A 24,024-nucleotide genomic window follows, 5' to 3' on the forward strand; every position below is an offset into this window, starting at 1 on the left:
GGAAGTTTGGACTGAGATCATTGCTCCTCCATGAGCCATTTCTCTAGAGATACCTTTCCAAATCAAACACTCATTCAATATGCCTGTTTATTATCGCAATCTAATAATGTTCTGTGTTAGCTTGTGGATTAAGACTGTTATAATCTGCATTGACATCTTTAATCAAGTTGCCTATGTTATTGATTGTTTAATGATAAAACTATTTCCTTACTTACATGAGAAATTTAAAATCATGGTTGAAGATGGCTATTTCTCTCTCAACTGTGCTTACCTAAGAATGCCAACTTCAATCTGATCATGGAATGGAATGTAACTGGAATTTTGAGTTTGTGGAAGCAAGAACTGGAGAAGGATTCTCTCCACGTCAATATTAACTTTTTATATTCTAAGGATTTCTTAGTTCTCTGCTCTAGCTATACAGTCACAGAGGACAATGTTGACAGTTCACTGGCTAGGCAACTGGGGCGGGGGGGTGGTGGTGTCAATAAATTCTGTCCACTAATATAATATTATATGTTAACTATCTAGAATTAAAATACAAACTTTAAATTAAATAAAAAAATAAAAATAATAAATTGTAAACATCCTAAACATTTAGGATTTAAATACCCTAAATCAGCTAATGGATACTTAAGATATCTAGAGTTGAAGAGACTCTCTAATTGGGCAGTTGGGGGAACATTATGAACTACTGTCATAGGCAATTGAAGGTCTCCAACTGAGACTCAAATTATTGGCTGCTATTATTTAGATGACTACCTTCCTCAGTTACTATTAAACAAAATACAGACCACCATTTCTGTTCATCTAAAACAATGTTCTTTCTCAACTGTAGACATTTTCACTTGCTATTCCCCAGGGTGACAATATCTGATGTACTTGTGACTTTACCTGCTCTCTTGCCTTCCCGTGACTTCCCCTAATCTATTGGATTTTATTTCCTTTAAAAACATTACACCCCCCCCCAAAAAAAAAATTACACCCCATATTTCTGTAGGGCATGGACAGACTTAGCACTCTCTCACAGTCAGCCAAATTCTTCTAACAGCTCTTAGTGTGAACAAACAATAATGAATAGTGTGCTAAAATGATACCAATCAGCACAATAACTAGATGAGTTGATGAACATATAGAGCTTTTCCTCTTCCTTTCTATTCTTAAATAGAATCCTTTCCCTTCTTAAATTAATCCTAAAGCCTTTACCTGCAGCACAAATATTTATGGGTTAGTAAATGGAGATGGGGTGTATGGAATGGAGTGGCAGTGGTCCAGAGCAAGTCGTTGGTGCCTAAGCATAACTCAGAAGGCATCTGAGTGGAAGGCCAGCCCCAGGGAAGATGTCAGATACCGAGTGGGAAAAGGGGGATATGCTTACCTAAGAAAAAGCCGTCACTCAATACTGAAGCCCAAGCTGTGTCAACAGGGAGTCTATGCCAGGGAAAAAGTGCAATGGAGATACTAGTTTGTTTACATATAGAGATTAAATCAAATTAATATATTGAGGATGATGGGAGGCAGGCTCTAATTGTAGAAAAGGCCATTTTTACAAATATGGAAAACAAATAAAACCTATAGTGAACCCTATGGTAATGAGTTTGGGTTGGAATTACTGGTGGAAATACACATGTGCATATACACAGTCATACATGCATACATGTATGTAGTTATATGTAGAAAAATATAAAATATAAATCTAATAAACATGTTTTATACATTTCGATAAGAGATATCAACAGACCATATGTGTACTATCTGCATGCATATGTGTACACGCACACACACATTCTCTACTTTCCCCCACTAATAGGGCTGGAGAACAATGATACAATAAGGAATTATAAAGAAATTGGATCTTCTAATCATCACACACTACTAAAAAGAAACACATTACTAAAAAGAAACAGGGATCCTTGGAGAAATCATTGTTTTCAAGCAAAATACAAGATAAGCCAAGAAATCTTCATCTGCCCCCCCTCCCCCAAAAAAATACTCAAAGAATGACAGGATACAATAATCTGCTTCTTAATGGGTTCCCAACCGGTCAAGTCTAAATAAGTGATAGTGATGAATTAGAAGCCACTGAATAAAATAGGGAATCAGGAACCTAAACAGATAAAAATAAATAAATAAATGAATAAAAAAAATAAATGGATAAATAATAAAGCAGCTCATGCTTGGCTCTATGAGCTTATTACATGGTCTGAAGGTACTTCCCACAAAACACTTAATAATTCCTATGGAAAAAAAAAAAGATCTATAAAGGATCCTCTGAATAACTGTGTAAAATCGCTGGTGAAACATATATAATATGCCTATTTCAGGAATCTTGGTAAACACACTTTGATCAAGCAGTAAAATGAAACCATAAGTAGTGGGGCAAACAAAAACTCCTAAGCCATTCGATAGAATGTAATGAGAAAAACAAAGCATTAAGACTTTGATTTTACTTCCAATGATATATCATCGAGACCTAATTATGAGAGCCAATCCGAATTGAAGGACATTCTGCAAAATAACTAGCTTGTAATCCTCAAAAGGTTGTGAAGGTCAAAGATTGGGGAACTGTTTTAGGTTGAAGGAGGCTAAGGAAATATAATAACTAAAAACACTACTTGACTCTGACCTGGATCCTCTGAGAATTAAATGAAAGCGATACATCTGTGTTAAATTCTTGATTTTGGATAGTTGCATCATTGTCATGTAGGAAGCAAACCCTAAAACATTTAGGGATGAAGGGATATGAGGGCAGCAACATACACACTCAATTGGCACAGGAAATGAAAATGAAGTTATTTGTACCATACTTGTAATTTTTTTTTTAAGATTTTAGCTATTTATTCACGAGAGACACAGAGAGAGAGAGAAGCAGAGACACAGACAGAGGGAGAAGCAGGCTCCATGCAGGGAGACCAACATGGGATTCGATCCCAGGACTCCAGGATCACGCCCTGAGCCAAAGGCAGACGTTTAACTGCTGAGCTACCCAGGCGTCCCCATACTTGTAACTTTTCTGTAAATTTGTGATTGTTTCTACACCAAAGAAACTAAATAATTCAAAGGTGAGGAGAGAAATGAAAACAAGATAATCAAGAAATAATTATATGGTATGCCAGTTTGATAGCACCACTCAATCTTGTTTGTGCCTCTACAGATCCACTTACCACATCACAAGGAACATATTTGTGTAAGGACTACTCTCCTGCAATCTACTCTAGCATATATATTTATAGCCTCACTGCTTAAAATGGTTCATACCCATGCTTGAATAGATAATTGGATTTTAAATAACCTACCTTGGTTTGCCTTCATTTTTTTTCCACAAAAGAGGAAAGTTCATATATCTATTAAAGAAGTTGCAAAAACTTGAAACAACTTTCAGTGCAGAGCACAACACATATGCAAGCCACCAATGCAAAGAGTAACACATTGCTTTCTTAGAATTATTCAGAAAATTCTTTCCAAATCTCACAAGTCTTCAAGAAAATAGCTGCGTGTATCCCTGAAAACGGTTTCTTGAAAAGGAGTCAAACATAATAAAAGAATCCCTCAGCTTGTAAACCATACTGAGAATTCTCTAAAGGGAAGCTTGTTTCAGCTGGGTCATACCCGTCAGATCATGTCCCCACTCTGTTCGTCCTTTGGCTAAGGGGTAAAATAAACGTTATTGAAACAGGTGACTGCTAAGATTCTTACTTTACTGTTTACGATCCTATTCCTTGTTTATCCTGTTCAAAACTGAGGCAGCCAGGGCTCACACTGACTAGAATTCATGACACAGGGAAAATGCCCACTTGCCTCTTGAACATCAAATAATCCCATGGCATGACTTTAACATAAACAATTTAATAAGAGCCAAATGTACGTTGGGTTATTTGGATAAAACTATCTCTGTAACGTGTTTTTTCTTAACACTATATGCGAAATGTCAAAGCATCCAGAGGCCAGGGTAACCCCACCTTTGCTTCCTATCGCATGTTTCTCCTTGCAACTAAACACAGTTTGATATTTTCAAGATTGAACCAAGTTTCCTGTCTTTATTTTGTGCCTGTTGCTAATTTTTAACTTAAACGTTGTAATATCCTGCTTTACACTCTGCAGCTTCAGTGGGTTGAGGCAAGATTCGCTGGCTTTAAACTCTTTTCACAACTAATTTTGAGTTCTATTTCAGTTTTCCCCACCCCCACCCCCACCTCCTGCATTATCTCTTCTCATTTCCATGGACTATTTTATTCCAAGATTCTGTGTAATATTAAATTACAATAATAGCAATCAAAGTCATGGGGAGCTAAAGGATTTTCGATTGCAGCCCATGCTTGGCTCTCAATAGCAGGGCAGAAGGAGAGCCTGAAAAGCACAACAATTCAGAGAACTTGCCAGCAGACCCCATTGTCCTTTCAGTTTCTAATGACACTGAAGTACTTCCATGATTAAAATTTAAAGGCTTCCCAGTAACCAAGTAATTTGCCCAAAACTCCTTATCTAGCACTCACCAAGAAGACTCTGATTTTAATATACTATTAATCAAGCTCCAGCCAAGTTTACCACTGATACTTTCAATTACAGAGAGACTAGCTTCATCTCTCTCAGTGTGTATATATGAGGGGAATTTTTTTTTCTGATTAGTCAGTTACCCAGCAATGAAAGAAACCACAAACCTGGTTTAGACACATATTACTAAGGCATTAGTTATAGTTTTGATAACAACAAACCAAAATATTCTAAACTATTTTAAACTATTGATTGTTTTTGAGAATGATTACAAGTCTGAATTCCTTGGTGTTCACTCATAACAGAGAGCTATTACTATTATAAAACACTCATGTGTTCATTAAGACCCATGCAGACACATACTTTAAAAATATAAAAATCAACTAAGAAATTTATTTCAAAAAAAAAATGAAGATATGCAAAGATTTATCTATGTTTGTTTCAGGGTTGTTCATAATGCCGAATATTTAGAGCAATGTAAATATTCAAAATAGAAAATTGATTATACAAATTATGGATCATTCTTCCAAATAACTGAATAATATAACAGTAGCTTTATACAACTTTTTTTTTTTAATATGGGAAATATGTGTCCTATATTAAGTAGGAGAAAAAGCCAGTTTGTTAAAATTCATGCAAATGCACAAAAACCCTGTCCATATACTCATCTACAGATAACCAGTACTTACATTTTGGTGATTATGAGTCCAATTTATTTTCTTAATTCTGCATTTTCAAATATACATTCAAATACACATTCTTTTGTGACTATTTAAATGACATTAATTCATCTCATTCCATACATAAGAACTCATCTATATAGCCAAGGAATAATGGAAAATATTTGTCCTCTTTTTTTCTTCATTATTTATATAGTACCATAAACAATTATTACACCAAATCTTATAATTCTGTAGAAAAAAATATGGATAGCATTTGTATTACATTGTACATTTGTGACAAAAATGTAGACAGTGTACATGCAGCTTGGGGAATGATTAAGATGATTACTAAATTACCTTGGTCAATTAGTCAAAATAATAAGATTATTATTATTTTACTTTCCTGTATAATTTTTTATTTTCTTTCTGGGAAAGTTATTTTTCATTTACCTAAAGCCAAGGAATTGTATTATATTTAATACAAACTATAGGATGACTTCAAACAATAAGTAACTATATGGCAGTATTTGCTGGTGAAAATAAGAAAAGATGAAATTAAAAATTGAATTTTCATAGCTTGAGCTAGAAAAAATATAGTTACATACTATCTTATTTATGGTTTAATGTAAATTAAGTTTTAATTACTTATATCTACTAATGATCCACACAGTAATACAGAAGAAAAATACATTTTCTGTAAAGAATTTCATTCAAAGAAATGAGCAACTCCTAATTCTGGAGGCACAGGGTCTTACTACTGTTTGTATGCTAAGTTGAAATAACAGTATTATTGTTATTCAGTTACAAAATCAGGTTTTTATAGGAAAAAGTTATTCACCAATATGTTACCGATAATAGCTTATATTTGTATGGGATTTTATAAAGCTCTTTTAAACAATTAAATGCAACTAAATCTCAAAAAATAATAATTGAACTTCATATTAATAAATATTTTACAAATGAGAAAATTGTGCATCAAATGCTAAATGAGAAAATGTTCAACTTTACTAATAATGAGAAATAAGCAAATAAGCAGATTATCTTTTTAAATCTATAATATTAAACAATTATTTTGTTATTATTTTGATGATAACATAGGACACTGTTGGAGATGTGGTAATCTAAGATTTCTCAAATTTCTAGGGAAAAGTACAACTATTCTGGAAAGAAATTAAGAAATGTGTACCAAATGTCAAAGTATTCACATCACTTGAACAGTCTCACTTCTGAGATTGAAGCCTAAAGAATTTGACTGAAATAAAGGAAAAGTTTATGAGTAAAGATGTCCATTGCTTTATTATTTATAACTAAAAGATACAATTTAATGTGCAGCAATAGCAAAAATAGGCAATGAAATTTCAACACTAAATCTATTAAAATTATATTAACAATTATTTTTAATTGCAAGAAAGATTTTCACATTATATTACTACTTATAATATGGTGACATTTAAAAAATATAGAAGATAGGAATAAAATAAATCAAAATGTTAACTATAGTTATTTTGTAAAAGGGGTATTAACAGTGATTTTTAAATATTCTTTATTATAGTTTTTAGATTCTTATCAGTGAGTAAATATTGCTTCTTTAAACAGGAGAAAATGTAACTAATTGCGTTTTAAAACTTTGAATGTCGCCTAAATATCCACTGGATTTATCTTACCTTGAGCTTGACTTATCACTATTTATTCAATTGAAATCCTCCAAAGCATTTTACTTTAAAGATGACTGAGACCAACATAGAGATAAGTAACATTTTTTACAAATGACAATTTAAAATATTTCAAATACTTTGTTTTTGCCATTAATGTTAGATTTGTGGAAATTATATTTGGGGAAATTTTAATTCCATTATGGAGTAAAAAAAGTCATTGAGAAATAATCCTATTGCAGTTTTAGACATCCGTGATTTTAATCTTTATGATTACAATGATTACCCATGGTGATCAGTAACTTTGAATTTTAAAAATATTCTGCAGGAGAAATTCATCAGCCCTATCTCGCATAGACTCACTTTTAATATCTATGCTGAGACAGGTTATCTAAATGAATTTTATTTTTTTAAATTCTCTTTTCTAAAAGCTATGGTCTGAGAGTAACAATTTCCTTTTATACTTAAATAATGATAATAAGATGGAGTGACATATTTTAACCAAATATAAATATGCTGTTCATGTGAACATATTTAAAACCTATACATGCATAACTTTGAATATATGTGAATGCATGTCATGAAATACTTCCTGGGCCTTTTCTAAACTAATGCTATACAAAGTGAAGAAATACTTATTTTTTGGTGAGCTTTTATTTGACATTATAACAGCATCCAACCACCTGCATACATTAGATAAAAAATCCTCAGTGATTAAAATGCCAGTGATTAAAAATCCCAAGAAAACAAATGGATTCAAATTAAACTAAAAACATAAAATCACAGGTAGTTTGGACCACTTCTAAGGAAAAGAATCACAAATTTTATAATTGCTATTTCCCAGTTTTGTTTGTTTTTTTCTTTAAGATACTGGTAACTTCATATTAAGACCACAAAATAGATCTCTACTCATTCAGAGGTGATTGAATTATGTATCTTTCACTTAAGTCTTTTTTAACCTGACCTTTAAATTTTAATGACTACATATTTAACATTTTAAAATAGTCTCCATCTCTAACTTCTAAGAGGGGTAGAGGATTATTAGAAGGTACCAAATGAAGCCACAAATGTGTTTTATATCTGTATTGTATGTCAACTAATTACACAAAGATATACACAAGTATTGAGTAAATAAAAGTGAGTATCTGTGACCTGAGAAGTAGTAAAAATTGGCTAACCGATTTCTGTTTCCTAATGAAAATTCATTTCTTATTTTGCATATGTACTCGATTAAGACATATTCAAGTTGGATATTTCTTGAAAAATTTGAACCCTATCAAATAAACCTTCACTAGTATGCAGGTTTACTCTTCACTAAGGGGATTCTCAAGTTTCAGAGTGCTAAGTAAATCTTACAATAGAATATTTAAGCAATTGTCTATAGTTTAAAATAGTGTTGAGCTTCACTCTGCATTACCTTCCCACAAAATGCACAGCATTAACCAATTCTTTTCTGTCAACTAGCAATTTTTGGCAGATCCCTTTTGCATGATTCATGAAGGACCAGTAAAAGGCTAATTGTTCAAATTAATTTGCGTAAATGACTAAGCAAGAGATAACAAAATTACATCTGCACTTGTTTGGCAAAGATTCAATAGCAGCGGCCCTGTACTGCCAGCTGCTTCCAGACAACACTCTTGCAGAAATTAAAAGCTACAAATATTAATTAATACACTTTTTTGGTACGTTAATTTGCACTGAAAGGTTCCGGAGTGCAAAACTGCTGAGAAGATGAACCATGATAATTAGAATTAATGGGATGGATGCATGTTTTTTGCAGCTGAAGTTTTAAAAACCCATGAATGGAACTGGGAACTTGAAACTGACATTCCCATAAATCTCTATGATAATGCAGCTATTAGTATTAGAAGGATTAAGTACTATGGCTCCAGAGTTATCCATCACATGACACATTATATCCCATCTGTCATTGCAGTAGCTAAGACATGATAGCCGTCCTTGAGGAAGCTGTGTGAAAAGCTTTGGGAATTCAAGGAATTGTAGTGATGACTGTCAGACTACAAAATGAATAGCTCAAATCTCTGACTTCTAAACAGAAATAATAGCCAGCACTCTGTATTTGTCAGCTTAGTACTTTACAAATACTCTAACTCTCATAATTGTATTTAAGTTTAGTTAGGCAATCTGAATCATATAGATAGATGAGAATGGAAAAAAAAGAATAGTACAATATCACAGATTTTATCTTTAATTCGTGTATAACCTTAGGACTATGAGTTCCCTATAGGATAGTTTTTACATAATAGTATTATTAATTATACATAGAAACATCTTAGGAAAATCTTACTGTTGACATATTAGTAAAAATACTGAAGTCATTCCTGATGCAATGTGACTAAGAAGTGAAAATTCAATGCTAGCAAACTCTGGACCTTCAGTTTTATCCATACATAGAAACATCTTAGGAAAATCTTAAAACTTTTATGTAGCTCATTCTTAGCAATAAAGAGAACATGCCCTTTTCAACACAGAATTCACAAATATTGGTAATGTATGCTATACAACTACATATATATATGTGTGTATATATATGTGTATGTGTATACATATGTGTATGTGTATGCTATACAATAACACACATATATATGTGTGTGTGTATATATATATATACACACACGCACACGCGTATATGGAGAAATTTTATTTTTTCTGCTTAAAAAAAATTTAAAAATGAAATTTACTTAGCTTCCAGAATAAATGCAAACACTTATTTCATTTAATTATTTTGTACTTAAAAAGGACACAGTATCTTAAAGCTGAAAGGTAATTGTTTTATAGCATTCTCATTTGGATCACTTAGCAGCTTCTAGGAATGTAGCAGCCATCCTGGAGTACTGCATGAGAGATTATGGGTAAGTCAAAGGAGTTTTAAGATTTAAATAAATAGGAAAATTCTAGGGCAGCCCGGGTGGCTCAGTGGTTGAGCATCTGCCTTTGGCCCAGGGCATGATCCCAGACTCCCAGGATCGAGTCCCATGTTGGGCTCCCTGCATGGGGCCTGCTTCTTCCTCTGCCTGTGTCTCTGCCTCTCTATCTCTCTCTCATGAATAAATAAATAAAACTTAAAAAAAAAAAAAAAAGAATGTCAAAGAACTTTAAATAATTTATCCGGCGGGGGGGAGTCACACAATAATAGTTTAAGTAGCTGAGGACTTATTGCACTAAAGAGACTATAGATTTGATTTTACAGAGAATGTCTCAGTGACAACACTGATGAAACCTGGTGAATACCTTTAAATATGGCGTTAGAAGACATTTTTCAGGGGGTGAAGTAGAACTTAGTCATTTGCTTGCTCTATCACAATAAAAAATTTTGAAATACTTTTCCCTAAGAGGATAGTTTCTATCTACAAAAATAACAATTTCAGTTATATTAGATAATATATTTTTAGATTTAAATGGCCAAATGATAGAATGAAAGTTTTTTGTGTTAGAATGGAGAGGGCAACATGTCAAGGCATTCTCTACTTGACTGAAAAAATCCATGCAACACCCCTAGAATACTACTGTAGGATGCTCATTCGTACTGCCCAACATGACTTCCCTCGACTATTTACTCAGTTTACTACTTTAGGCTTAGAAATATGCCCAGTCCACAATCTTTGTTGCTTATCAGGATTCATGTCTCATATCAAAATTCTTGAAAAATGTAAACGTTATAAAATACTTCTTTGGAGATTCAATAGGCTTTTTTTTTCCCCTACAAAGTAGTTTTTATAAGCCCTTTAGTTGTATACTTCTTAAACTGTCAAAATGTATGCTATTTTCTAATTTCTAGACTCAAATGTATATTTTTAAAATACTTCACTGATTTCAGTTTTGTTTGATGATAAGATGTATCTAAATCTAACATTCATAGTTGATTTCAGGTACTTTTTAGAGTAGTTAAAACTGTTTTTGTCAGAAGGCACAAAATATTTTTCAGTTGGTAATATGTTTCTACACATATACATAATTTCAGAACTATGTAGGCTCTATTGGTTTCTGCTTTGTAGGTGCCAGGTTAGCACAGTGCCTGATTTAAATTTGTCATTTTATCAGGACAGAATTATTGGTCTTTTTCTAAACTAATGATATTGCCTGAAAAAAAAAAAAGTTAGCTATCTCTATTATCACCTTATTTGTAAATAAATATTTCAAGAAATAGCACATATCACATGCAACAACAACCCAATATGAAGAGACCCCTATTTCCAGAAAAATACACATATTTATACAAAGAAACCAAGTACCACGTTGACATTTTATTTCTTTTGGGTAAAGTGACAAAAATTGAGAGAAAATATCTCTTTAACAAAATAAATGTAATTAAAATACACAAAACAGGTACTTTTTTAAATGGTAAATTCCTATCATTAGTATCCAATACCCATTTTATTTTTAATGCCCAATGAAGAAATAGTTCATATATAAAACTAAGAAGATTTTTGTCACAAAAATCTTAAGGCAGTAGGACAATTTTCCTGAACATATTTTTTATATCATAGTTTTATAAATCAAATACACATACACAGCTTTACTCAACTTGGAAGATCATATACAATAAAATCTCTAAGGTGAGGAGTAGCAAGAGGGGTCAATATATGACCCCAAAATATGCCACTCTGGCATGTGGATTATTTGAGTTGAAGGCAATCAGGACTCAGTTGATGCAAGGAGACCTTTTACCATTCCCTTAACTATTTAAAGGGATTTAGATAGGAGGCCTTGCTCAGAGAGCTCTGAATGCCCTATTTGTATGGCAGGGCAAACATCTAACTACCAACATTCATTCTTTCTATTGTCCTTTCAATTTCCTTCCTCCTCTTTAAAGCTCTAGGCTCTGATTCTATTTATTAGTTCGGGATGGCATATAAACCTCAACTGCCCAATATGCCTTTGTGTCTTATTATGTCTGTGAGGCCCAATTAAAATGTAATTAAATTTGTTTTTATTCTATTAATCTGCCCTATGTTAATTTGATTATTAGATTAGCCAAAGAATGAAGATAGGTAGATTAAAAATATTCCTCCCTAATAGACGCTATTCACAAACAGGCATAGTATACAGTCTCCTGGCCTAATGACTTCCACACAAAACTTCATTGTTCCTATCAAAGAAAAGGAATGATACCTAGTGCATTTCTTCCACCTAAAATGCAAATCAAAGCTATAATGAAATACCATCTTGCAGTAATTAGAATGACTAGTATCAAAACAAACAAACAAACAAACAAACAAGAAATAACATGTGTTTCCAAAGATGTGGAGAAAGGAGAACCTTTGTGCACCGTTGGTGGAAATGTAAATTGGAAAACACTAGCTAGGTTCTTTAAAAAACTCAAAGTAGAAGTAGCATCTATCCAGTAATTCTACTTCTGGGTATTTACCTAAAGAAAACAAAAATACTAATTTGAAAAGATCTATGTATCCCAATGTTTATCACAATGTTATTTTTAATAGCCATGATGTAGAAGCAACCATCGACAGAATAATAAACAAAATATAGTATATATACACAATGGATGATTACTCAGCCATAAAAAAGAAAGAAATCTTGCCACGCATGCCATGGATGAGCCTAAAGGGTATTATGCTAAATGAAATAAGTCAGACAGAGAAAGACAAATACCATATGACTTCACTTATATGTGGTCTCTAAAAAACAAAATAAATGACAATAAAAAAGAGAAATAGACTAATAAATATAGAGAACAAACTAGGGATTGCCAGAAGGGAGGGAGGTGATGAGATCGGTGAAAAAGGTGAAGGGGTTTAAGAGGTATCAAATTTTAGTAACAAAATAAGTAAGTCAGAGGGATAAAAAGAACAGTGTGGGGGGGATATAGTCAATAATATTGAAATAGCTTTGTATGGTGACAGATGGTAACTACACTTACGATGACATTTAGCAATGTATATAATTGCGGAATCACTATGTTGTACATCTAAAACTAATATTATCAACTCTACTTCAATCAAAAACAAAATAAATAAATAAAATGCTTTCTGAACAGATTTTTGCCTTTTGAAGGACTCAGCTTTAAAAGAACAATGTATATCTTATATCAATGGCACAACTTCTATTAGCTATCCTACAGAAAGTAATCTTTCTGACTTGTTCCCTCTTACCCTCTGTACAATATATACCCAATAAACTATATGCTTCACTTTGGGGTATTTTATTTTATTTTTTTATTTTATTTTATTTTATTATTTTATTTTATTTTATTCTATTTTAAGTGATTATTTAAATAATTTGTTCTATTTTCCATCAGTCCTACTATTATGCTGCCATAATAAATTAGGTTATAATTTCTTCAGAGACAGGGTCTCATACTCATATGATCTCATACTTCTGAATATCCATCATAATCCTTACTGTCACTTGTTTGGATTTGACTTATTCAGCATTTGGAAGGGCTTCAAAGCTCACAATGACCAACCTCCTTTTCTGGAAATTTCTCTCACTAAAAGCTGCCCTACTCTCACTAGCACATAAGCACAACTGTAATACAGAAATTTGTTTCTCGTGCTTAAGTAGGCACCATAGTCAACAAGAAAATCAGACTTTTTCCCCCCTCAGAAATTTAAAATGTGTGTGTTTTGTTTGGTTATTACAAAGCTACTATTAATACTTTGGGGTGAGTCCCACAGGACTACAAAACACTCCCAGGAGGGACCCAGAGGAGAGAGGCTTTCTGAGGGGAAGGAAGCACTGAGACTCAGGAAAAAGGGAGGCCATTGGTAGTAGAACCTGTGACTGCTAAAGGAGGACATGCCAGTACGGTGTGACACAGGCTGAGGACAAAAAGGTTAGACGGAAAGCCACAAAGCTACTTGGCTTCCTCCTTCTTCTCATTTGTATTTTTCTGCTCCTTGTCATGACCTCAGAGCCCCTCTCCTCGCCAGTGGCAGTAGAAAGCCAATCACGTCAGAAAAATATGGAACATTTCATGAATTGGCAGGTCATCTTTGTGCAGGAGCCAGGCTAATCTCTGTGTCATTAGAAATTGGACATTTGTAACTGAGGGGACAAATTTCTAGAAAATCTTTAAAACTGTGTCAGTTTTACTACAGTGTTTTAAACAGAATGTCTGTGAAAGCTTCTAGCTGAGGTTCCTTATCTGGATTCTTGGTTTTTCACATACTTACTGCATTCTACAAGTTGGTTACCATTGTGCAGGATTTTTGTTTGTTTTTAGTTACATATCCAGTTACTTATAATTCTAAGAAACCTAACATATATATAGCACTGTATTCCCTGGAGTCAGCATCATAAAAGAAAACCCTGAAGTTAGAACTGAGGCTTCAAAATAAGGAATATGGTCTTTATAACAAATTTTAACAGAAAACAAATAGTAATTTCTTATAAAATTCCTTTCTATAAATGAATAAACATACCCACTTTGCTATATATAGATATCCTAGGACCAAAATCATGTCAATAAAAGATGGGAAATGTCTTTTAGTATGAGGTGCATGAAGTTTGATTACATAAACTTAATCAAAATATTCACTCTCTTAAAAATTTGAAGAATCCCATATATGCTTGCTTCATTCTTCTGCTCATCTTAAATTTAGGGTATGAAAGTTTTCTTTTTCTTGTTAGACTTCTCACACCAACACCAAAATAGAGCTGTCTTTAAGAAGTGAATTCATCATCCCTAAATTCTTCATTTCATTTTCAATGATACATTATGAAACATATTTTGATTGTGAAAAGTCAATGTCCCATATCTTAAGAAGTAAAGATTACATTATCCCATTAATGAACAGGAAAAAATAGTGCATTCATAAGGAAGTCAAATGATACCTTTGGGATTTGGTCCACACAGATACTTTAAGGGAGAACATCTGTCATGAGAGAGACAATTTCTTTCTGTAAGAAGCACACAGAATCTATACAGTAGGAAAGTCCTTTATTCACAAGGAGGCAAGAGAGAGTAGAAAGCATTTACTTGTCTTTTTTTTTTTTTTTCCAAAGATTTATTTGAAAGAAAAAGAGAGAGGAGGGGCACAGAGAGAAGAAGAGAGTCCTAACACAGACTCCCAGCTGAGTGTGGAGCCCTACACAGAGCTTGTTCCCAGGACCCTGAGGTCATGACCCGAGTGGAAATCAAGAGAGTCAGATGCTTAACCAACTGAGCCACCCCGGCACTCCTGTGGGTCTACTTCTTGAACATTTATTATTGTGGTTTCTTAAACCAAATTACTAAAATTGGTATCTAGAAATAATAATAATAATTAATAATAATAATAATAAGGTATCTAGAATAATAATAATAATAATAATAAGGTTTCACACACAGTCAATAAGGTTATCACTCCAGGGAAGAAAATGTTTGACATGGCTATGTATAAATTGCAGAATATATTAAGAATTTTGACATTATGTAAGAAGAGGCATTTTAATGCCTATAGTTTCTTGGATAAAAAACAGCCTAGCACATCGATGAAAAACAACAAGTTTTAAATTTTTCCACCAACACGTGGCTACTTGTAGAATTTTAACAATCAAAACATCTATTTGAAGAATTTTATCAAAAAAATCTAAGGTTTTAAGGTTTAGTCCGAGTAGAGGGACTAGATAGAAAGGCTAGGAAGGTACCATATTTCTTTAATCCAATGCATTGTGACTGAATGATATGCTACAAAGCCTTTGGCAACTGCTCCTCTGAAGTTCAACTTACCAAAGGAAAATGAATGAACCCTGTTTACCCCTTACTGGTAATAACTCACCCTAATCTTACCAAGGAAAGATCTACTACCAGGTTTCTAATAATCTTAGGTTTTTGTCATCCTAACTCCTTTGAAAGAAAAGCTTTCATTCTTTGAAAAAACATTAGAATAAAATTCCTTGTGAGATTACTTTACATTTTCTATTCATAAGCCCCAAATAATAGCACACCAGAGTAACAGCAGCAGCCAAATATATTTACCATGTGTCTGACTGTTGATTACCCTTTATTTAGAAAAATATACTTGAGATCAGGTATGGGTTTTCTACAGCCATGTAGCAAAATGGAAAAATCACTGTTCTGGGAGCTAGACTCCTCCAAAGGCACTTGGGTTATCTTGAAGAAGTCATTTGAATTCCCCTAGGCTCACTCTATGCATCCAGCGTATGGAGCCATGAAAACTACATTCTCACCAGCTCAATAAGATCAGTGCAATTAAGATTGAGAGTTGATTTTAACTATTCAAAGCAAAGATAAACATATGAAAAAATTGCTATTCCCATCAATTTACATGTGGCTTAATCTTGATAACTTAGAAGTAGCGGGGAGGCTCTAAGAAATGAGCTAAGCAAACAAGCATATGCCCATGTTTTATTTCATGTAACGAGCATTAGCGATGGTGGTGGCTGAGTCCCCTTTCCTGGGCCATAGAAAACAGTTGATACTGCTTCCAGAAGACACTTCCACAACCAGGCATTACGTTTTTATCATATGGAAAAGTTGCCCGAAGAGCTTTGAAATCATAAACTGTAAATGAGTGGGATGAACCTAAATGGTATTATTAAAAAAAAAAAAAAAAAAAAGTGTGAGGCAAATTAGAAAGGGAAATAAGAAAGAATAGAGAGAAGGAAAGCAGAGACAAGGAAAACTAACAGGTAATAATACACAGTAATACACAGCTTGTTAGAAATATTAGGAATCCAGTCAGAATTTTTTAATCGATTTTCTTGAGAGTATCAACAGGATAAAATGAATGCCTTTTTTGGTCATATTTACTTATGTTCTTTTCCTCAATATTAGTCCCCCATCCCCAAAGGAAAAACAAACAAAATATCGCTGACCAAAAGCCAGGGTCTGGCTTCCTCAACGTATTCAAGCCTAGAGAGTGGTTGCATGCTTGTCATATTTAGTCTATTTCTAAGCTTGATGCAGAAATACAAACAAACATTGCTGCACAAAACCTTAGTAAGATAAGACTGTGATTCAAATCATCCTTTTAATTCAACACCTTCTGGTGAGTAGATCTAGCCAGAAGCAATGCAAACTGGGATTAAGAAACAAGACCAGCTGTCCGATGGAGTCAGTCTCTTGAAAACTAGCAGTATTTTCTCTGAGAAGTAATTGAAATAAACAAGAAATTTATCCTTGCTTCAGTTCAGGGAATGGAGAAAATTCATATTGAGAAGTGAGAAAGGAGGGTGAATTGTTTTTAAAAAATAGAAGAGACACTCTGGTAAGGACAAAGGAATGAGCTAAGAATTTACAACAGTTTACAGTAAATATTTTGGTGCTATTTTATACATAGTTTTATTTGGCTATTTTTTCCAGTTTCTCCTAACCTATCTGCATTGTTTTTTTTTTTTTTAATTATTTATTTATTTATTCATGAGAGACACACACACACAGAGAGAGAGAGAGAGAGAGGCAGAGACACAGGCAGAGGCAGAAGCAGACTCCATGCAGGGAGCCCGACGTGGGACTCGATCCCAGGTCTCCAGGATCATGCCCTGAGCTGAAGGCAGACCCTCAACCACTGAGACATCCAGGGATGCCTCCTATCTGCATATTGAAGGAATTATGACTGACTGGATTTGAATTTATCTAAATTATAAGACACTACCTTTAGTTCTTACAGAAAATAGGTTTGCTTAATGCCACACATATTCTAGTGAATAAAAGCATCATCTTAGTCTACTGGGCTTGCCATAACAAAATACTACATACCGGATGGATTAAAAATATATTTTCTGATAATTCTGGAGGCTGGAACTTCAAGATCAAGGCACTGGCAGGGTTGGCTTCTCTAGAAGCCTCTCTCCTTGGTGTGTACTGCGTGCCTTGTTGCTGTGTCTACACATGATCATTCTTCTATGCATACACATCCCTGATATTTTTTGCCTTTTCTTAAAAGGACACCAGTCCTTTCAGATTAGGGCTCCACACTTAGGACTTTATTTGTCTAATTATCTATTTAAAGATCCTATCTCAAAATATACTTATATTGGGGGTTAGGCTTCACCATATGAATGTTGTGGGGCCACAATTCAATACATAACAACACACATGTGGTAACTGTAAGGAAACTTTTTTATTAAAGATTTTATTTATTTCTTTTAGGGAGAAAGAAAGGGAGGGAGTAGGGGGAGGAGCAGAGGGATAGGGTGAGGGAAAAGCAGTGTGGAGGGGACCAGGGGCTCCATCCCAGGGCCCTGAGATCATGCATGACCTGGGCCAATATCAAGAGACTGATGTTTAATCAAGTCACCCAAACACCCCATAAGGAACTTTTTATGTATACCCTGTTGTGAGGGAATTCCTTGTTCCTTTATTCACCTATTGTTTTAAGATAAGCATCACTAAGATTTAAGTTTTAACTTTCTTTTTAATGGGATTAATGTAACTACATTTATCAGGCCATTTTCAGAAAGTGTATTAGAAAAATATTCAAATGTCAAATAAGATGCTGACCCAACCAATAATTTTAAGTAGCTGACCAAATATGAAAGCCAAGAACAGTATCTATTTTGGTCCACTATGGAAATACTTCACCAGTCTAACCATGGCACACTGATAAGCTACGGTGGCAACTTTAGAGTAATATTTTTGAAGAAAAGGATCACAGTGACTACATACAACTATCAGAAAAATTACCTGAAGTTTGGAAGTTTGGAAACAACAAATAGATAACTGGGTATTCTTCTATTGTTTGATTTCGTATTTACTTAACTATTTTATGATCTGTAAGAAAAGCAGTTCATTTATAAATTTTTGTCAGGTACAGATGAAAATAACTCCTGTCCAATGGAAGAGATAACCCCCAAAGTTATAATTTATTGCCTTATAAGACATTAACCAGCTTTACATGTAACCCAAGAAACTTATCATCATATTTCTTTTTAAAATTGCCTTGGGGCACCTGGGTGGCTCAGTTGGTTAAGTGTCTGCCTTTGGCTCAGGTCATGATACCAGGGTCCTGGGATCAAGCCCCTCATTGGGCTCCCTGCTCAGTGGGGAGTCTGCTTCTCCCGCTCCCTCTGCCCCTCTTCCCTGCTCATGCTCTCTCTCTCTTTCTCTCTCTCTCAAATAAAATCTTAAAAAAAAAAAAAAATTACCTCTACACCCACATCATCAAATGATCTTTGAACTGATTTAAACTTACTGTCTCAGTCATCAATTAATGGGTTAAACAGAATCTTTGACAAATATTCATTTAATATTTGTCTGAGAAGCATAAATTTACCTTCTTGAGAATGATACTTAACATAGCCAATAAGCATTTATTAATTGATTAATATCTTATAATGATATATTACAAAAAGGAAACTAATCTGAAAATGGAATCCTTAATAAGAACTATAATACCAAATGACTTGTACTTTAATTCACAAATTACTTCTCATGCTTTTATAGAAAAGTGGAAAATTGGAAATTTCAGAAAAGCAACTGGAACATTAAAAAAAGATATTCTTTCATTTTTAAGTTTGTTGACTATAAATTTATGTAGGAAAAGATTATGCATATCCCCAAATTTCTTTATTGTTTTCCATTGTTAATATTTAATAAACACATGTTGATTAAACCTCTATGTGGAATTATAAATACATATTTATAAAAATAAAGTAAGAAAATGAGTACGATTTTAATGACACATTGATTCTAGGTATTTTTTCAGGGAAGAAAAAGCCCAGTGCTTTTTTAAACAAAGAAATATGGCCTAGTGTCATGGGAGGAAAGAAATCAGCCAGGTAGACTGCTGGTCATATAACGATGAACATAAGATACTTTTTACCTATTCCTCATGGGTTGATTTTCCTGTCTCCTCTATATTCAAGGTCAGGAATCTTCCCCACTATGAGTCCTTGCTTACCTATGATGCTAGGCTGAAATAGATGTCTCTAAATCCATTTAACTGTCCTTAATTATACATATGCCTCCTTCTTTCTCTCTGTTTTTTTTTATTTTTTTTTTAAGATTTTATATATTTATTTGACAGAAAGAGAGAGAGAGAGAGCATAAGCAGAGGGAGCAGCAGGCAGAGGAAGAGGGAGAAGCAGGCTTCCTGCTGAGCAAAGATCCAGATGTGGGGCTCATCCTAGGATTTGGGATCATGACCTGAGCCAAGGCCAGTGCTTAACCAACTGGGCCACCCAGGCATCCCTCTGCATCCTTCTCAATTCCATGATCTCAAGAAAAATAAAAACTGTTAATTTTATAATCCAACTAATTTAGTGCTTGACATTTTAGTCAACTAATTTAGTGCTTGACAACTTAGTGCTGTTTATTAAATAATTAAAATGGATTAAAATATATTTGACCACCCAAAGTAAATCAATTAATCTGAAATAAAAACTTGAATATGTTCAAAAACATAAGGACCTTGTATATCTCCATATTAGTCTATCTACACACAAAAGGTAGGTCTATATGTAAAAACATTAAAACATGAATCATCAAAAAAAAAAAAATTCTCCCCAAATAACTGCTTAACCAAAGAATTCAACCATTTTGTTTGTTTACAAGTCTTCTCGGGCATTTAAACACGGTCTGAATCTGAATCAGTCTGAATCTAATCTAAACTCTACACCTTTAACTGGCAATTGCTATGATGTAGCCTTCTCCATCGTCTCATCACAGCTATGAGTTTGTATAACATTTATTTTTAAATCATTGGGATTTATAGTTATTAGCATATAAAAGTTACAGAAATATTTGAAATATCCCAAATATAACACTGGATTCCATTTCAAAGGAAGGTTTTGTTGCACATTTAAATGCCTGAAAATAAGGCATATAATAAAGAGCCTGGTAGATCTTTTCTCTGACAATATCACAGAAAATGGCTATAAAATCTGACGGAAACACTGACAGATTACCTCCGAGACGGATTACCTCTGAGAGGGATGTAGAACCCATTTTGTCTTTAAACTGACCCTGAAGATGTGTCACACATTTGTAATATTCACAATAAAGAGTTCAAAGGCAAGACTGGGAGATTTCTTAGGCTTGGAATAAAACATTCAGTTTAGTGAGTCTAGTTTCATGCAGGGGGATGGAAACTGATGCAGAAAAAGTCTTTCAATTGTCCTTTACCTATATCTATTAATTGCCACTCATCAAAAAGCACAGCTAAACTATACAAAAAGTATTTTTAATTGCCAGACTAGTACAATGAACACCAAAAGCCTCCTTCTAGGTCATGGGGTAGAAAACACAAAAGAGTTTATTTTTGTGTGTGCTTAAAAAAAAAAAAAAATTCCACCTCAACCATATCAACAGTCCATCTGATTTGATCTCCTTCTGAGATAAAATGTAAGCTATTCTCACACCTTGGCGAGGATGTCAAGTATTTTAAGAACAGCCGTGTGAGATAAAAATGTCAGTAATTATATTCATTCCTTATACTGAGGTGCAGCCTTTGCAGTCCAATAGTTCAATGAGGAAAACAGATTATGCGAGTCAGATTTTCTGAGCTTCTTACCTTGTAAACTTTGTAAGAGGTTGTTGTTATAGCTCAACACTTCCTGTTATTAAAAAAAAAAGGAAATCTAGACCTTTCCGTTTCTTTGATATATCTGTTCCATTAATCCTCATTACCTTTTTATAAGTAGATATTATTTAAAAACATACATCCTTTTGCTTTTCTTGGAAATCAATCTTAGGAAAGACAGTTTGATAGAAGTGTTACACAAAAAAGTAGGTAGTTTCCTTTTTTTTTTTGGAATAAAATATATCCCAACAATTAGCACGTGCTATATCCCATTGCCAACCTTATTCTATTGTGTCCTCAAAAAGTTTGTTACTTAGTCAAGCAAACACTTTATTTATTGCCATTTATATATCCTGGTATGTTTCAAAGACTTCGGTAGTTGTCTCTTTGTAATATTTCAGCTTTTAAGCTGCTTCCCTGCCTCACTGAGCTCACATAAGATACATCTGAAAGCTTTAGTACAAATTTACTTCGAATAAAGTCTTCAATTCATTTTCATGGCACCAAAAAGACAGCTTTAATAACTGCAATGACAAATAAACTGGAAATCATTCCAGGCCTTTTCACTTAACTGACAAGTAGAACACTCTCATAATGAGCCGCAGGTTTTACGTTTTCTCTTTGACCATAATAGCTTCATTTAAGAGCGTCAGACCCTGACACTTCATCATTTATCTACATTATTTCTCATCTTCTTTCAAATAAATTATGGAATACTAGACTGAGCACATAAAAACAAAGTGACTTGTTATCAGTAAACAGCAAGATAAATTGTCCAGAAGTTCCTCATTTAGTTCCCTTTAAATTTAGGGGCAAGTTATTGGGTGCACCTTTTTTAACTTCCAATGTTTGCATTTTTACAGCCATCTTATTTCTCTTGCCACTGGCCTCTGTGCACTCATCCAGAGCCTGATGTGGAAAGCATAAAGTAATCCCATTATCCCAAGGTTGGCCGCTAAAGTACAAAGAAGCATAAGGGGAGAAAGTCAAATAAAAAACTTGGAAAGTGATTTCTCCACATCTGTAAAACCCCCCATCCATAATACATCTTGTCATACTAGGAAATGTGACACTTCCAAAGTAATGAACAGTGCAACTGTAACTCTTTTAGCCTGTGGAAATAAAGCACTGATTTTAAATGGATGGGTGAATGCGATCTCTTCTCACTGAATTCCCCCCTCCTTTTTTAACCATCTAGAACTGGAGAAAATCCAATAGAATTATTATCAGATTGCATTTCTTTTTAAAAGTGTTGACCAAGTTCATAGAAATCCTCACATCTCGTACTTCTTACTTATTTGTTGGGTATTAACTTACAGAGATCTGCAGAATCATATCAGATTAATAAGTACAAAATTTGTTGTTTAAGAAACCATTAAAACATCAGTTTTTATTTGTGTCGTGCCACATGCTGAAGTCTTGGCTGCATGCTATAATTAAGAACGAAGGATCATAGTCACCAGGTGGTTGTTTATTAACGAATTTTCAATTACTTGTTATTATGGAACCCTCAAAAAAGTGTATTATATTCTCTTTCGGTTTCCTAGGTAGTCCAATCTATTTGATCCCAGACCTCTCACATTTAATAACATGATTATATGAAGATATATTAACAATATTTACGGATCTCCTACTTGGAACAAAATCCTGATATGGGGAAATACAAAGAAAAAAATATATTGTACTATCTGTCCTCAAAGAACTCTAGGAAAAAGGTTGATCATTTAATTTTAGCATACTGGGATCCCTGGGTGGCGCAGCGGTTTGGCGCCTGCCTTTGGCCCAGGGCGCGATCCTGGAGACCCGGGATCAAATCCCACGTCGGGCTCCCGGTGCATGGAGCCTGCTTCTCCCTCTGCCTGTGTGTCTGCCTCTCTCTCTCTCACTGTGTGCCTATCATGAATAAATAAAAATTAAAAAAATAATAATAATAATAATTTTAGCATACTATTTTTCTGAGAAGCTATAGTGGTAAAAATAATTTAAGCTCTTAATTTCTCTGCCTCCATCACTCCACATAGTCCCTTTGAGGGACTGTTCCAAGTTGTAGTTTCTGAGAAGATGGTGAAATAATATAGTCTGGCTCCTTCTCAATAAAGAATTTCCAGAAAGAAAGATTAATAGATCTGCCATCCAGCAAAAGTCACAGAAGGGTTTGTGGGTCTGTGGAGGCAAAAGATGATGGGTAAGGCTGTGTACAGGTGGGGAAGTGGTGGAGAAGTGGAGAGAGAGGTGGAAAGAATAAAAAGCAGAAAAACCTAGAAGAGAAGTAGATTAGCTAGCACTGATTTAATTAAAATAGCCATAAGTTTTGGTAGAGGCATTTCCTTTTCCCTCACTTTGCCCTTTGCAGGAGTAGTGCTGGCTAGGTAAGGAAGAAGGAGGAAATACCTCTTTAAAAAGATCAGTGTCTGGGTAAATGTACAAATTATACCACAATGGTTCTTTGTTCTCTGGCATGTCCCCTACCTCCAAAAGTCACCAAGAGGGACAAAGACCAGAACGTGGATATTTTTTTGCCCCCTATTTTTTTGCCCATCCCCAAGTATACAACCTAGTAAGGATGCCTAATTCCCAAAGGTAACAGAGACTCACAAGGAAAAGTAAAAAGACACCTTGCGAGCTCAACAAATAAAAGAGAAAGACAACAAACTGCAAACGTATACGTCAACACTGATCTAACATTTAAGTGAACATGCTAAATGTTCTCAGATACTCAAAGGAGGATATTGTAAACTTGAAAAGGGAACCAAAAATAATAAAATATAACAACTG

General features: G+C 34.0%; 1 long non-coding RNA gene and 1 pseudogene across 2 annotated transcripts in view; both read right to left on the reverse strand.

Annotated features, from left to right (window-relative positions):
- Positions 1-24,024, reverse strand: part of LOC112649961 (uncharacterized) — a 112,531-nt gene that overhangs the window by 16,823 nt on the left and 71,684 nt on the right. The gene's annotated exons all lie outside the window — the stretch shown is intronic.
- On the reverse strand, positions 13,740-13,838 carry LOC112650060 (U6 spliceosomal RNA; annotated as a pseudogene).

Source organism: Canis lupus, chromosome 19, assembly GCF_003254725.2.
Source record: "Canis lupus dingo isolate Sandy chromosome 19, ASM325472v2, whole genome shotgun sequence".
NCBI lineage: Eukaryota > Metazoa > Chordata > Mammalia > Carnivora > Canidae > Canis > Canis lupus.